The sequence below is a fragment of the Chiloscyllium plagiosum genome, chromosome 48 (genome assembly GCF_004010195.1).
Source record: "Chiloscyllium plagiosum isolate BGI_BamShark_2017 chromosome 48, ASM401019v2, whole genome shotgun sequence".
NCBI classification, from domain to species: domain Eukaryota; kingdom Metazoa; phylum Chordata; class Chondrichthyes; order Orectolobiformes; family Hemiscylliidae; genus Chiloscyllium; species Chiloscyllium plagiosum.
In genome coordinates this window covers 6,135,325-6,146,786 of record NC_057757.1, presented here as the reverse complement: position 1 = coordinate 6,146,786, position 11,462 = coordinate 6,135,325, and positions in this window count along the sequence as shown.

The following is an 11,462-nucleotide window of genomic DNA, read 5'->3' as shown; positions in this document are numbered from 1 at the left end:
CTTTTGACAAGGTCTTGTAACAGCAAAGATGTTTTTCTCTCTCTGACTGCCCCGCTTGCAAGGGGTGATAAGAATCCATTATAATTGACAAGCATCTGACCGTTAATTACAAAGCTTTTGATAGCACTGAATTTCATTTCAGGGTCAGAATCAAACAGTCATTAATCTCACAGGGGAACGGCTGTGAATGTTATCATTTGGTGTCCAGTTCACACAGATTCACCGATGCTAAGGCAAATGTTCTTAATTGCCTTACAGCACCCTGTTGTCACCCCGATGTCCCTACCTTCTGCATTCCTTGAGTTCCCCCCTTTTTCTGAGCCTTCCTGCCTCTATTTTCTAGTGCAGTAAATATGTTCTATAATTCAGCATCACATTTTTGTCTAAATGTTTAAAGACAAGTTTTAAGGCTATAGACGTTCTCAGTAGAATTAAACTTTTCTTCTGCATCATGTTCTACTGTGCCATATCTCACAACAGTTTCATTACTCTTGATGTTCACAGTGCATTTCCTTGCCAGGTTCTCCGACTGGGAGATTTTATACTATGTTCAGCCTCTGGGTGTGTAAAGACTGATAGGCGTAGACAGTGATCTTTTTCCATTACTTCTGTTTCGGCTTCTCAGAGCTTTAGAGTATCCCTTAGCAGCTTGGAGTACTGTGTCCAGTTCTGGTCTCCTAGTTATAGGAAGGATATTATTAAGCTGGAGAGAGTCCAGAAGAGATTTACCAAGTTGTTGCTGGGCATGGAAGGTTTCAGTATATAGAAAAATTGGATAGGCTGGGACTTTTTTCACTGGAACATTGGAGGTTGAGATCTTATAGAAGTTTGTAAAATAATGAAGGATATGGATAGAGCTAATGGTAGTTGTCTTTTCCTGAGATGGGGGATTTCAAGACTAGGGGACACATCTTTAAGGTGAGCAGAGAGAGATTTAAAAAGACACAAAGGGTGATTTTTTTTTAACGTATGTGGAATGAAATTCCTGAGGAAGTGGTGGGTGTGGGTACAATTACAACGTTTAAAAGACATTTTGGATAAGTCCATGAATAGGAAAGGTTTGGAGGGATATGGGCCAGGAGCAGGCAGATGGGACTAGTTATTTGGGATTATGGACTGGTTGAACCGAAGGGACTGTTTCTGTGCTATATGACACTGTGTAGTTCTAGATCTTGATAATTGGTTAACCAGAACTTTTTGTTGTTGAAAAGTTTGTAAAAATACATGTCAGATTATTTTGACTTGAATCGTACAGAATTTGCAGTAAAATTCAACTTGCCTCCATACTGTGTGTTCTAACCAATACTGTTGTGATAGAATTAACTTTCAGAAATTCTGTTTTATATTGGGATTACAGGGCAAGGGCAAATTGAAAATTACAGAAAGTCCACAAGATGTAAAGTTGCCATAATCGCAGAGGACTGCTGTCTTATTGGAAGTGCGTTTAACCTGAGGGTCACCAACCTCAGGCAAGGGATGAGGCTGGGAAGGTAGGATTTTCATGGTAACCTCAGCCTTTGCAGGAATTGAACCTCTGCTATCGCCACTGTTCTACATCACACACCTGCCTCCCATCCAACTGAGCTAACTTTACCAAGTGATCTAAATTATTTCTCCATACGCCACTTGCCACATTGAAGTACTCTTACTTTACAATGTACATTCTCTATAATGCGCACAGCCTGAGGGGTTCTACAGCTCCCAGCCCCTCTTTGAGCTGTGGCTGAATGGCCTTAGACAGTGACCTTTCCACATTCTCTAAGCCTTAGAGAGTTCCTAACCCATTGAACAGAACATTGTGGGCTCATAAGGAGAGTTGACGTTTTCTGTGCTGACTTCTAGAGGTCGTGCAGCATCAGTGGAGAGTTTTCCCAGCATTTTCCCAGCCTTTAAGCTTGATGGGTAATATAAATGGTAACAACCGCTCTTTCAATGTTGGCAAGACAAAAGAACTAATCAATGACTTGAGAAAGAGAGGATGAGAACACATCCCATCTACATCAACGGAGGGGAGGTTGAGGGTGTCAAGTTTCTAGGAGTGACGATAACCAACAATCTGTCCTGGACCTTCTTGCAGTCAAGAAGGCACAATGTGTCGTCTTTCTCAGGCGGCTTGGTAAATTCAGCATGTCCATAAGGACCCTCGCCAACTTTTACAGATGCACCATAGCACCAAATCCAGGTGTGTAATAGCCTAGTAAGGCAACCGCTCTGCCCAGGACTGTGAGAAACAACGGGAGGTTGTTCCATCATGGAAGCCAACCTTCCATCCATGGACTCCATTTACACTTCTCGTTGCCACGGAAAGGCTGCCAACATCATCAAAGACCCCCCCCACCCTAGTAATGTTCTCCTACAATCTCTTCCGTCAGGCAGAAGATGCAAAATCTTGGAACAAATGGACCAACAGGTTCAAGAACATAGTCTTCCCTGCTGATGAATGGACTTCTCTAATTTCCAATAATGTTTAATCTTGTTAATGTTGATCTTGCTTCGTGCCCCTCCTGTGCAGTATAACCTGTATGCCTCGCTCTGTCTAAGCACACTGTAATCTGTACGTCCTTGCTTACCATGATCTTCCTGGACTGCTTGCACACAAAGCTTTTCACTGCACTTAGGCAGGCACGACTATAATAAATTAAAGCAAAAGAAATTTTGGAAGACTCAACGGAAATAGAAAAATGAAATGCTCGGAAAAAATCCAATTTTCAACTGTAGGTTTCAACGGCTAGATCAGAACCTTGTTGGTAAGTGGCCATTTGCATTTCATTATTAGCTAAGTGCAAGAAGATTGATGAGGGCAGAGCACTAATCATTGTCTACATGGACTTTAGTAGACCTTTGACCAGGTTCTGCATGGTAGACGGATTAGTAAGGTTAGATCACATGGGGTTCAGGGTGAGCATGTCAATGGATACAAAATTGGCTTTATGGTAGAAGACAGAGGGTGATGGTGGAGAGTTGTTTTTCAGACTGGAGACCTGTGGTGTTCTGCAGGGATTGGTGCTAGTCATTTTATATAAACAATTTGGATGAGAATTTAGCAGGAATGGTTACTAAATTTGCAAAATTGGTGATATAGTGAACAGTGAAGAAGGTTATCTAAGACTACAAAGGGATCTTGATCAATTGGGCCAATGAGCTGAGGAGTGGCAGAGGAAGGTTGGATAAACACAAACTAGTGCACTTTGGTAAAGCGAACGAGGGCAGGACTTGTACAGTTAATGGTACAGTTGTCGAAGAGAGATTCAAGGGTCAGGTATGTAGTTCTTTGGAAGCTGCGTCACAAGTAGATAAGTATGATTAAGATAACATTTAATAAACTTGCCTTCATTGCTCAATCCATTGAGTATAGGAGTTGGGATGTCATGTTGAGGTTGTACAGGAAATTGGTGAGGCCACCTTTTGGAGCACTGTGTACAGTTCTGGTCGGTCTGCTATAAGAAGGATATTATTAAATTGGAGAGGGTGAGGGTTCACAAAAGATTTATCAGGATGCTGATGGGACTAGAGGGTTTGAGGATGAGTAGAGGCTGGATAGGCTGGGACTTTTTTCACTGGACCGTAGGAGGTTGAGGGGTGGCTGTTTAAAAGCATGAGGGGCAAAGATAAGGTGAATAGCACTAGGGTGGAGGAGTTCAAAATCAGAGGGCATAATGTTTGAGAGGAGAAAGATCTAAACGGGACCTGAAGGGCAGTGATTTCACACAGAGTGGTTCGTTTGTGGAATGAATTGCCAGAGAAAGTGGCAGATACAGGTTAGTTTGGGAAACTTGGTCAGCATGGACAACTTGGAATTGAATTTTTGTGCTGTAAGACTCTATGACTCCATTTTCTACAAGCCTGTTTTAACCGTTCTTTGGAAGTCTGGCTTGTTGACTTTGGACCCTATCCTGCTCCAATTTTTTTTAATGCAATGAGACCATTTAATAAGAAGTATGAAGTAAGTTTATAATGGCAATAAAACTCAGTACAGAGAATCCAGTCAAAGGTACAAAGTGAGAGGGGTGGTTGGACACAGTTGATATTTCTTAACTAGTTTTGCTGAAATGGTGTAGGATTGCAAAGGTCGAATGTGGCTTCCTTATCTGCCAGCCTATTCCTACAGCCCTGACACAGCCCTCCCAGTTTACTGATAACAAGCTCCAACTGAAGCGAGAAGTTAAGTTTCTCAGCGAATGAAGCACCTCAGGCTCGGGGCAATGTTGCATACCATTGACCGGCCCATTCGGCCCAACTGCTGCGTGCTCCACACAAGCCCCCATCCACATTCCTCTCTCCACTTCACTCTGTCAAGATTACAGCGGTGCCTGGAAAAGCACAGCAGGTCAGGCATCATACGAGGAGCAGGAAAATTGACATTTCGGGCAAAAGATTTTCCTGCTGCTCGGATGCTGCCTGTCCCGCTGTGCGTTTTCAGCACCACTCTTATCTTGACTCTAATACCCAGCAACTGCAGTACCCACTTCCGTCTACTTCACCCTGTCAGCACGTGGAGTCACACAATCAGTATGGCACAGACGGAGGCCATTTGGCTCATTTGAATCTGTGCTAGCTCTCTGTACACCCGTGCAGTCAATCCCATTTTCCCCTGTTCCATCTTCGTGTCCCTGAAAGTTTATGACCCTCAAGTGCTCATCTGATTTCCTCTGGAAATTGCTCCTTCTATTCCTTTCCTCCGTTGTGTTTATCCAGCTTCCCCTTAACTGTCTCCACACTAATCACCTCAGCCCTGTGGCAGTACCCGCCACAGGAGGAGCAGGTCGCATAGTGGCAATTTCACTGAACTAGAGATCCAAATTAGTGTTTTAGTGGACCAGGTTCAAATCCCATCACAGCAACTGGGGGAATGTAAATTCAGTTAATAAATCTGGAATTACAAGCTCGACTCAGTGAAGGTGACCATGACACATAACATAAGTTGTAAGAAATAGGAGCAGGAGTAGGTCATCTGGCCTGTGAAGTCGGCTCTGCTGTTCAATAAGATCAGAGTTGATCTTTTCGTGGACTTGACTCCACTTACCTCCCCCACCCCCACCCCAGCTCACCATGTCCCTTCATTCCTTTACTGTTCAAAAATCTAAGTACCTTTGCCATAAAACATTCAACGCAGTAGCCTCAGATTCCACAGATTCACAACCCTTTGGGTGAAGGAAGTTCCTCCTCAACTCCGTCCTAAATGAATCTAAATCTGCTCCCCTTTATTTTGAGGCTATGCCCCCTAGTTCTAGTTTCACCATCCATTTGCATTCAGTTCTGGTCTCCCTCCAATCGCAAGGATGTTGTGAAACTTGAAAAGGTTTGGAAAAGTTTACAAGCATGTTGCCTGGGTTGGCGGGATTGAGCTACAGGGAGAGGCTAAATAGGCTGGGGATATCTTTTCTGGAGCGTCGGAGGCTGAGGGGTGACCTTATAGAAATTTATAAAACCCATGAAGGACATGGATAGGGTGAATAGTCAAGGTCTTTTCCCTGGGTAGGGGGAGTCCAGAACTAGAGGGCATAGGTTTAAGGTGAGAGGGGAATGATTTAAAAGGGACCCAAGGGGCAACATTTTCATGGAGAGGATGGTGCGTGTATCGAATGAGCTGCCAGAGGAAGTGATGGAGGCTGGTACAATTACAGCATTTAAAAGGCATCTGGATGGGTACATGAATAAGAAAGAGTTAGAGGAATATGGGATTAGATTAATTTAAAATATCTGGTTGGCATGAATGAGTTGAACTGAAAGGTATGTTTCTGTGCTGTGTAGCTCTATGACTCTATCTCTGTTACAAAGACCATTGTTTACTTTAGCTACTCTCTTCCTTTTTATATATCTACAAAAGCTCTCACACTCTATTTTTATACTGGTTGTCTATTTTACTCACAATTTCTAAAATTTTTTTTCCTTTTGATCAACTTGTTGGTCGGTCATGTTGGGACAAATGGTGTTTTGGTTCACTGGTCCCTCTCAGCCCCAAGCACCAATAATAAATCATGAAATTGAAAGCAAATCTCGTGCTGGTGCCTTGAAATGACCATTGATTCTTGTAAAAGCCGTTTGGGGAGGAGAATGTGCAACCTTTAATCAGTCTGGCCTGCACGTGACTCCAAAACCACAGAAATGTGGTTAACTCTTTACTGCCCTCTGAAATGGTTGGGCAAGCCACTCAGTTCAAGGTCATGTAGGGGTAGGCACCAAATGCTGGTCTGGCTAGTGACACCTACAAAATAATAAACAAAACATTCCACCACCCTCTAAGGAGGAGAGGTTTCTCCTGAATTTACTTGGGTTTTATCGAGAATGTTGCATATTGATAGCCCATATTCTAATCTTGGCCACAATTCACAGAATCATAAAATTCCTATAGTGCTGGAAGAGGACATTTGGCCCATTTGAGTCTGCACTGATCCTCTGTTTAGCATCCCACGAAGATCCTGCCCGTACCTGGGAAAACCCTGCTTTTACCATGGCTAACCAATGCATCCCTGGAGACTACAGGGCAATTTCCCATGACCAATCCACCTAACCTGCACATCTATGGACTGTGGGAGGAAACCGGAGCACCCGGAGGAAACCCACACTGACACAGGGAAAATGTGCAAACTCCACACGGACAGTTGCCTGAGGGTGGAATCAAACCTGGGTCCCTTCTACTGTGAGGCAGCAGAGCTAACCACTGAACCACCATGCTGCCCACATGGGATTGTAAACATCTTTTCTACGTCTAACCTATTGTATAATTTTAAAGATCTTTATCAGGTCATCCCTCAATGTCCCCTTTCCCAATGTAAAGTGTTTCAGCCTGATCAATCTTTTCAGCTATGTATAACCTCTCAGTCTGCTATTGTTCCAGTAAACTATACTGACAGTATTTAAATTTCCTGTAGTGCCTCCAAAATAATACATGGTGTAACGAAGAAAGTTTTGTAGACAATACAAAGTGCAGTGTATATCGAGTTTTGAGAAGATTTGTAGCTCACGTTGAGCTTCTGGATGTAAATTTGCTCACTGATCTGGAAGGTTCATTTTCAGATATTTTGTCACCATACTAGGTAACATCATCAGTGAGCCTCTGGTGAAGCATTGGTGATATGGCCCGCCTTTTATTTTTGTGTTTAGGTTTCCTTTGGTGGGTGATGTCATTTCCTGTGGTGATGTCAAACTGAGACACACGCGAGAATTCCTAGAAGCATGGCACTCCAACCGGAACTCTTATCAACAAACACATTGACTTGGATCCCATTTACCACCCACCCTGAGAGAAAGAACAGGAAATGACATCACCACATGAAATGACATCACCAATCCGAGGAAACCTATCCACATAAATAAAAAGTGGGCCATACCACCAGTGCTTCACCAGAGGCTCACTGATGACGTTACCTAGTATGGTGACGAAACGTCTGAAAATGAACCTTCCAGCTCAGCGAGCAAACCTACATCCAGTTTAGAGTATATAAATTGACCTTGGAGGGAGTTCAGCTCAGACTCAATGTTATAGAGGTTTAGAAGATTAAATTATAAAGGCAGGTTATATAGGAACATAGGAGCAGGAGTGGAACCTTCGATATTGTTCCACCATTTGATGGTATCATAGCCAATCTCACTGTGATCTTCACTCCATTTTATCAGTTCACTCCCTCCCCTGCCTCCACACCCCATAAATGCTCTTTATTATTTGTTGACTACAGCAGCATGTTAAACCTTTGTGAGTGCAAGACTGTAATAGCTTCATGAAAAATTATTCTATTTTTCCTGTAAGAGGAATAACCTCTTAGTTCTCCATATTACAGATTCATGCAGCACAGAAAAGGCCCTTCAGCCCATCGGTTCTGCGCCGACAATAATTACCACGAAATGTGCACCAAATCCGTTTCCCTGCACTCGTCCCATATCCTTGAATATATGATACTTCAAGTGCTCATCCAAATATTTTTTAAAGATTGTAAGGTTTCTGGTCTCCAATATTTCCCGGTTAGTGCTGTCCAGATTCCCATCACCGAGTGAAAATGTTCTTTCCCAAATCCCCTCTGAATCTCCAGCACCTTACCCTAAAATTATGCCCCTTCGTGTTTGACCCCTCAACAAAGAGGAACAGCTGCCGTCTGTCCACCCTGTCCATATCCCTCATCATCTTATACACCTTCTTCATGTTCCCCCTCAGTCTTCTCTGCTTTAAAGAAAACAATCCAAGCCCACCTTGTCTCTCCTTGTAGCTCAATTGCTTCAACCCAGGCAACATTCTGGTCAACTCTCCTAGTGCTATCACCGCCTTATTGTCGTGAGGTGACCAGAACTGCACACAGTACTCCAGCTGTGGCCTGAGCAGTGCTCTGTGCTGCTCCAGCATTACTTCCTTGTGGTTATACTCTCTACCATAACTGTTGAAAGTGAGTGCCCCATATATCTTGTGGGCGGCACGGTGGCACAGTGGTTAGCGCTGCTGCCTCACAGCGCCTGAGACCCGGGTTTAATTCCCGCCTCGGGCGACTGACTGTGTGGAGTTTGCATGTTCTCCCCATGTCTGCGTGGGTTTCCTCCGGGTGCTCCGGTTTCCTCCCACAGTCCAAAGATGTGCAGGGTCAGGTGAATTGGCCATGCTAAATTGTCCGTAGTGTTAGGTAAGGGGTAAATGTAGGGGTATGGGTGGGTTGCGCTTCGGCAGGGCGGTGTGGACTTGTTGGGCCGAAGGGCCTGTTTCCACACTGTAAGTAATCTAATCTAATCTAATCTTTCTAACTATCCTATTCACGTGCTCTGCTGACCTTTGGGATCTGTGAATAATTGCCCCAAGATTGCTCTGTTCCTCTAAGCTACCCAGTGTTCTTCCATTTATTAAATACTTCGGATTAGCAGGTGAATGGATGTTGGTCTAATTTCTGGGAAAGAATTATCTGGGTCAGTCTCTTCGGAACCATGATTTTGAGGCCGTGGGTGTTGGAAATCATTTGGCCAAAGGTCCCTTGGAGGCTTAATGGACATTTGTTTATTAGTCATAGAGTCATACAGCATGGAAAAAGACCCTTCGGTCAAACCAGTCCATGCCGAACAGAATCCCAACCTAAACTAGTCCCCCCTGCTTGCTCCTGGCCCGTATCCCTCCAAATCCTTCTTATTCATGTATCCATCCAAAATATCTTTTAAACATTGCAATTGTACCAGCATCCACCACTTCCTCAGGAAGTTCATTCCACATGTGAACCACCCTCTGTGTAAAAAAAAATTATAATTGGAAAAGTACAAGTTTTAAGGCTTTAGCTTAGCAGAAACCAGGATGAGCAAGGCTTTTTAATTAATATATTTCGATGCATTTGAGTTCAGTTTAGAGAAAACCTGTGTGAAGGTAGACGTAAAAACAATTCCTCCTCGAGAAAGGGGTTTGGTTAGAGCAGTTTAGGGAATAAGCTATATCAGGGTAAGGGTTTTAATTGGTGAAACTTCCAGACCAGAGGTGTTTGGTTAAAAATCTGTATTGGTTATCTCACTTCTGTGAGTCAAAGAAAAAGCCTCAAGTTTACAGGACCAGAACCAAGAAAAAGTAGTTAAAGCAACCTACATACCTGAAAGGGAAGGACATTTCTCTGGATTTTGATCAATTACACTTGAGATTGTTGGGATTTTGTTTTGCTGGCTGTTTTAACTAATTTAAACTATATTAAATGTAGATCACTTGACTTGTTTTATTTTGTTTCTTTAGCGTAATAAACTTCTGTTTTATTGTTTAACTCAAACCTATAGCCTTGTGTTGTGTGAAAGACACCCACATTAAATTAAAAAAAAAACCTATCAAGCTATATTTAATTTTGGGATCTGACTTGTCTGGGATCATCAGAGAAAAAGAGATTGGAACTATACTTGGAATGTACAAACTATATTTTAGTGGCTCGATTTTGAGCAGAAAAGGGATTGAGAACAACTTGGACTGATAACAGCAAGAATACTGAAAGTACTTCATTCCCTTAATCTCACCCTTGGTTATAAATGCACAAATATCTCTGTTAAGAACCCCACAATTTCTTCATTAACTTCCCACAATGACTTGGGATACACTTGATCAGGTCCCATGGCCTTCAGCACCTCCTGTTCTGTAGTGTGAGCCTGTTTTCAAAACATCAATATTTAGTTCACAGAGTCCCCCAGCCTCCATGTCTTTCTCCACAGTAAAAACTGATGCAAAATATTCATTTAGTATCTCTTCCCTCTCCCGAGGTTCAACGCACAGACAACCTCGTTGATCTTAAAGGGGCTGTACTTTCTCCCTAGTTGCTCTTTTGCTCTTAACGTACTTGTAGACAAGGTTAAGGATAATCCAATCTCATATCCCCTCCTTAGACCTCCTGATTTCTCTCTTAAGAATGCCCTTATACCCTTTATACTGATCAAGAGGTTCATTTGATCCCAGTTGTCTATATCTACTTTATGACTCCTTCTTATTCTTGAGCAGAACCTCAATATCTTTATTAATCCATTGTTCCCTATTCTTACCAACTGCACCGTTCACTCTAACTGGAACATAATGCCTTTGGACTCTCGTTATCACACTTTCAAAAGCCTCCAACTTGTCAATTCTTCTTTTACCTGTGAATAGTCTTCTCCAATTAGCTTCTGAAAAGATATGCCACCCTGTCTAACCATAGTGGGACCACACAGAACACAGGAAAACTTGGCCAAACTATACCAGAAACACCGACAACGCCTCAGCGGTGATCCAACAGGCTGACAAGTGAAGCCAGACAGCACTCGCAGACAAGGGAATACACTTCTCAAAACACACTAACAATACCCGGTCAACACAGCTATCCCAAAGCCCCGAGGGCAGTCTCATAACACAGCAATACCAAAGTCACACAAAGAGCAGGTCAGCCAGAGAGGCACCACCAAGGACATCGCTCCCAGGACAGGACAGTGGAAGTACCTTACTGTTTCAGAGACATTCTCCCCTACCTGCAAAGAGAACTGGAATCACCCGATCCCATGGGTAGAGTCATAGAGATGTACAGCACGGAAACAGACCCTTTGGTCCAACCCGTCCACGCCGACCAGATATCCCAACCCAATCTAGACCCACCTACCAGCACCCGGCCCATATCCCTCCAAACCCTTCCTATTCATATACCCACCCAAATGCCTCTTAAATGTTACAATTGTGCCAGCCTCCACCACATCCTCTGGCAGCTCATTCTATACACCTACCAGCCTCTGCGTGAAAACGTTGCCCCTTAGGTCTCTTTTATATCTTTCCCTTCTCACCCTAAACCTATGCCCTCTAGTTCTGGACTCTCCATTCCCAGGGAAATGACTTTGTCTATTTACCCTATCCATGCACCTCATAATTTTGTAAACCTCTATAAGGTCACCCCTCAGCCTCCGACGCTCCAGGGAAAACAGCCCCAGCCTGTTCAGCCTCTCCCTGTAGCTCAAATCCTGCAACCCTGGCAACATCCTTGTAAATCTTTTCTGAACCCTTTCAAGTTTCA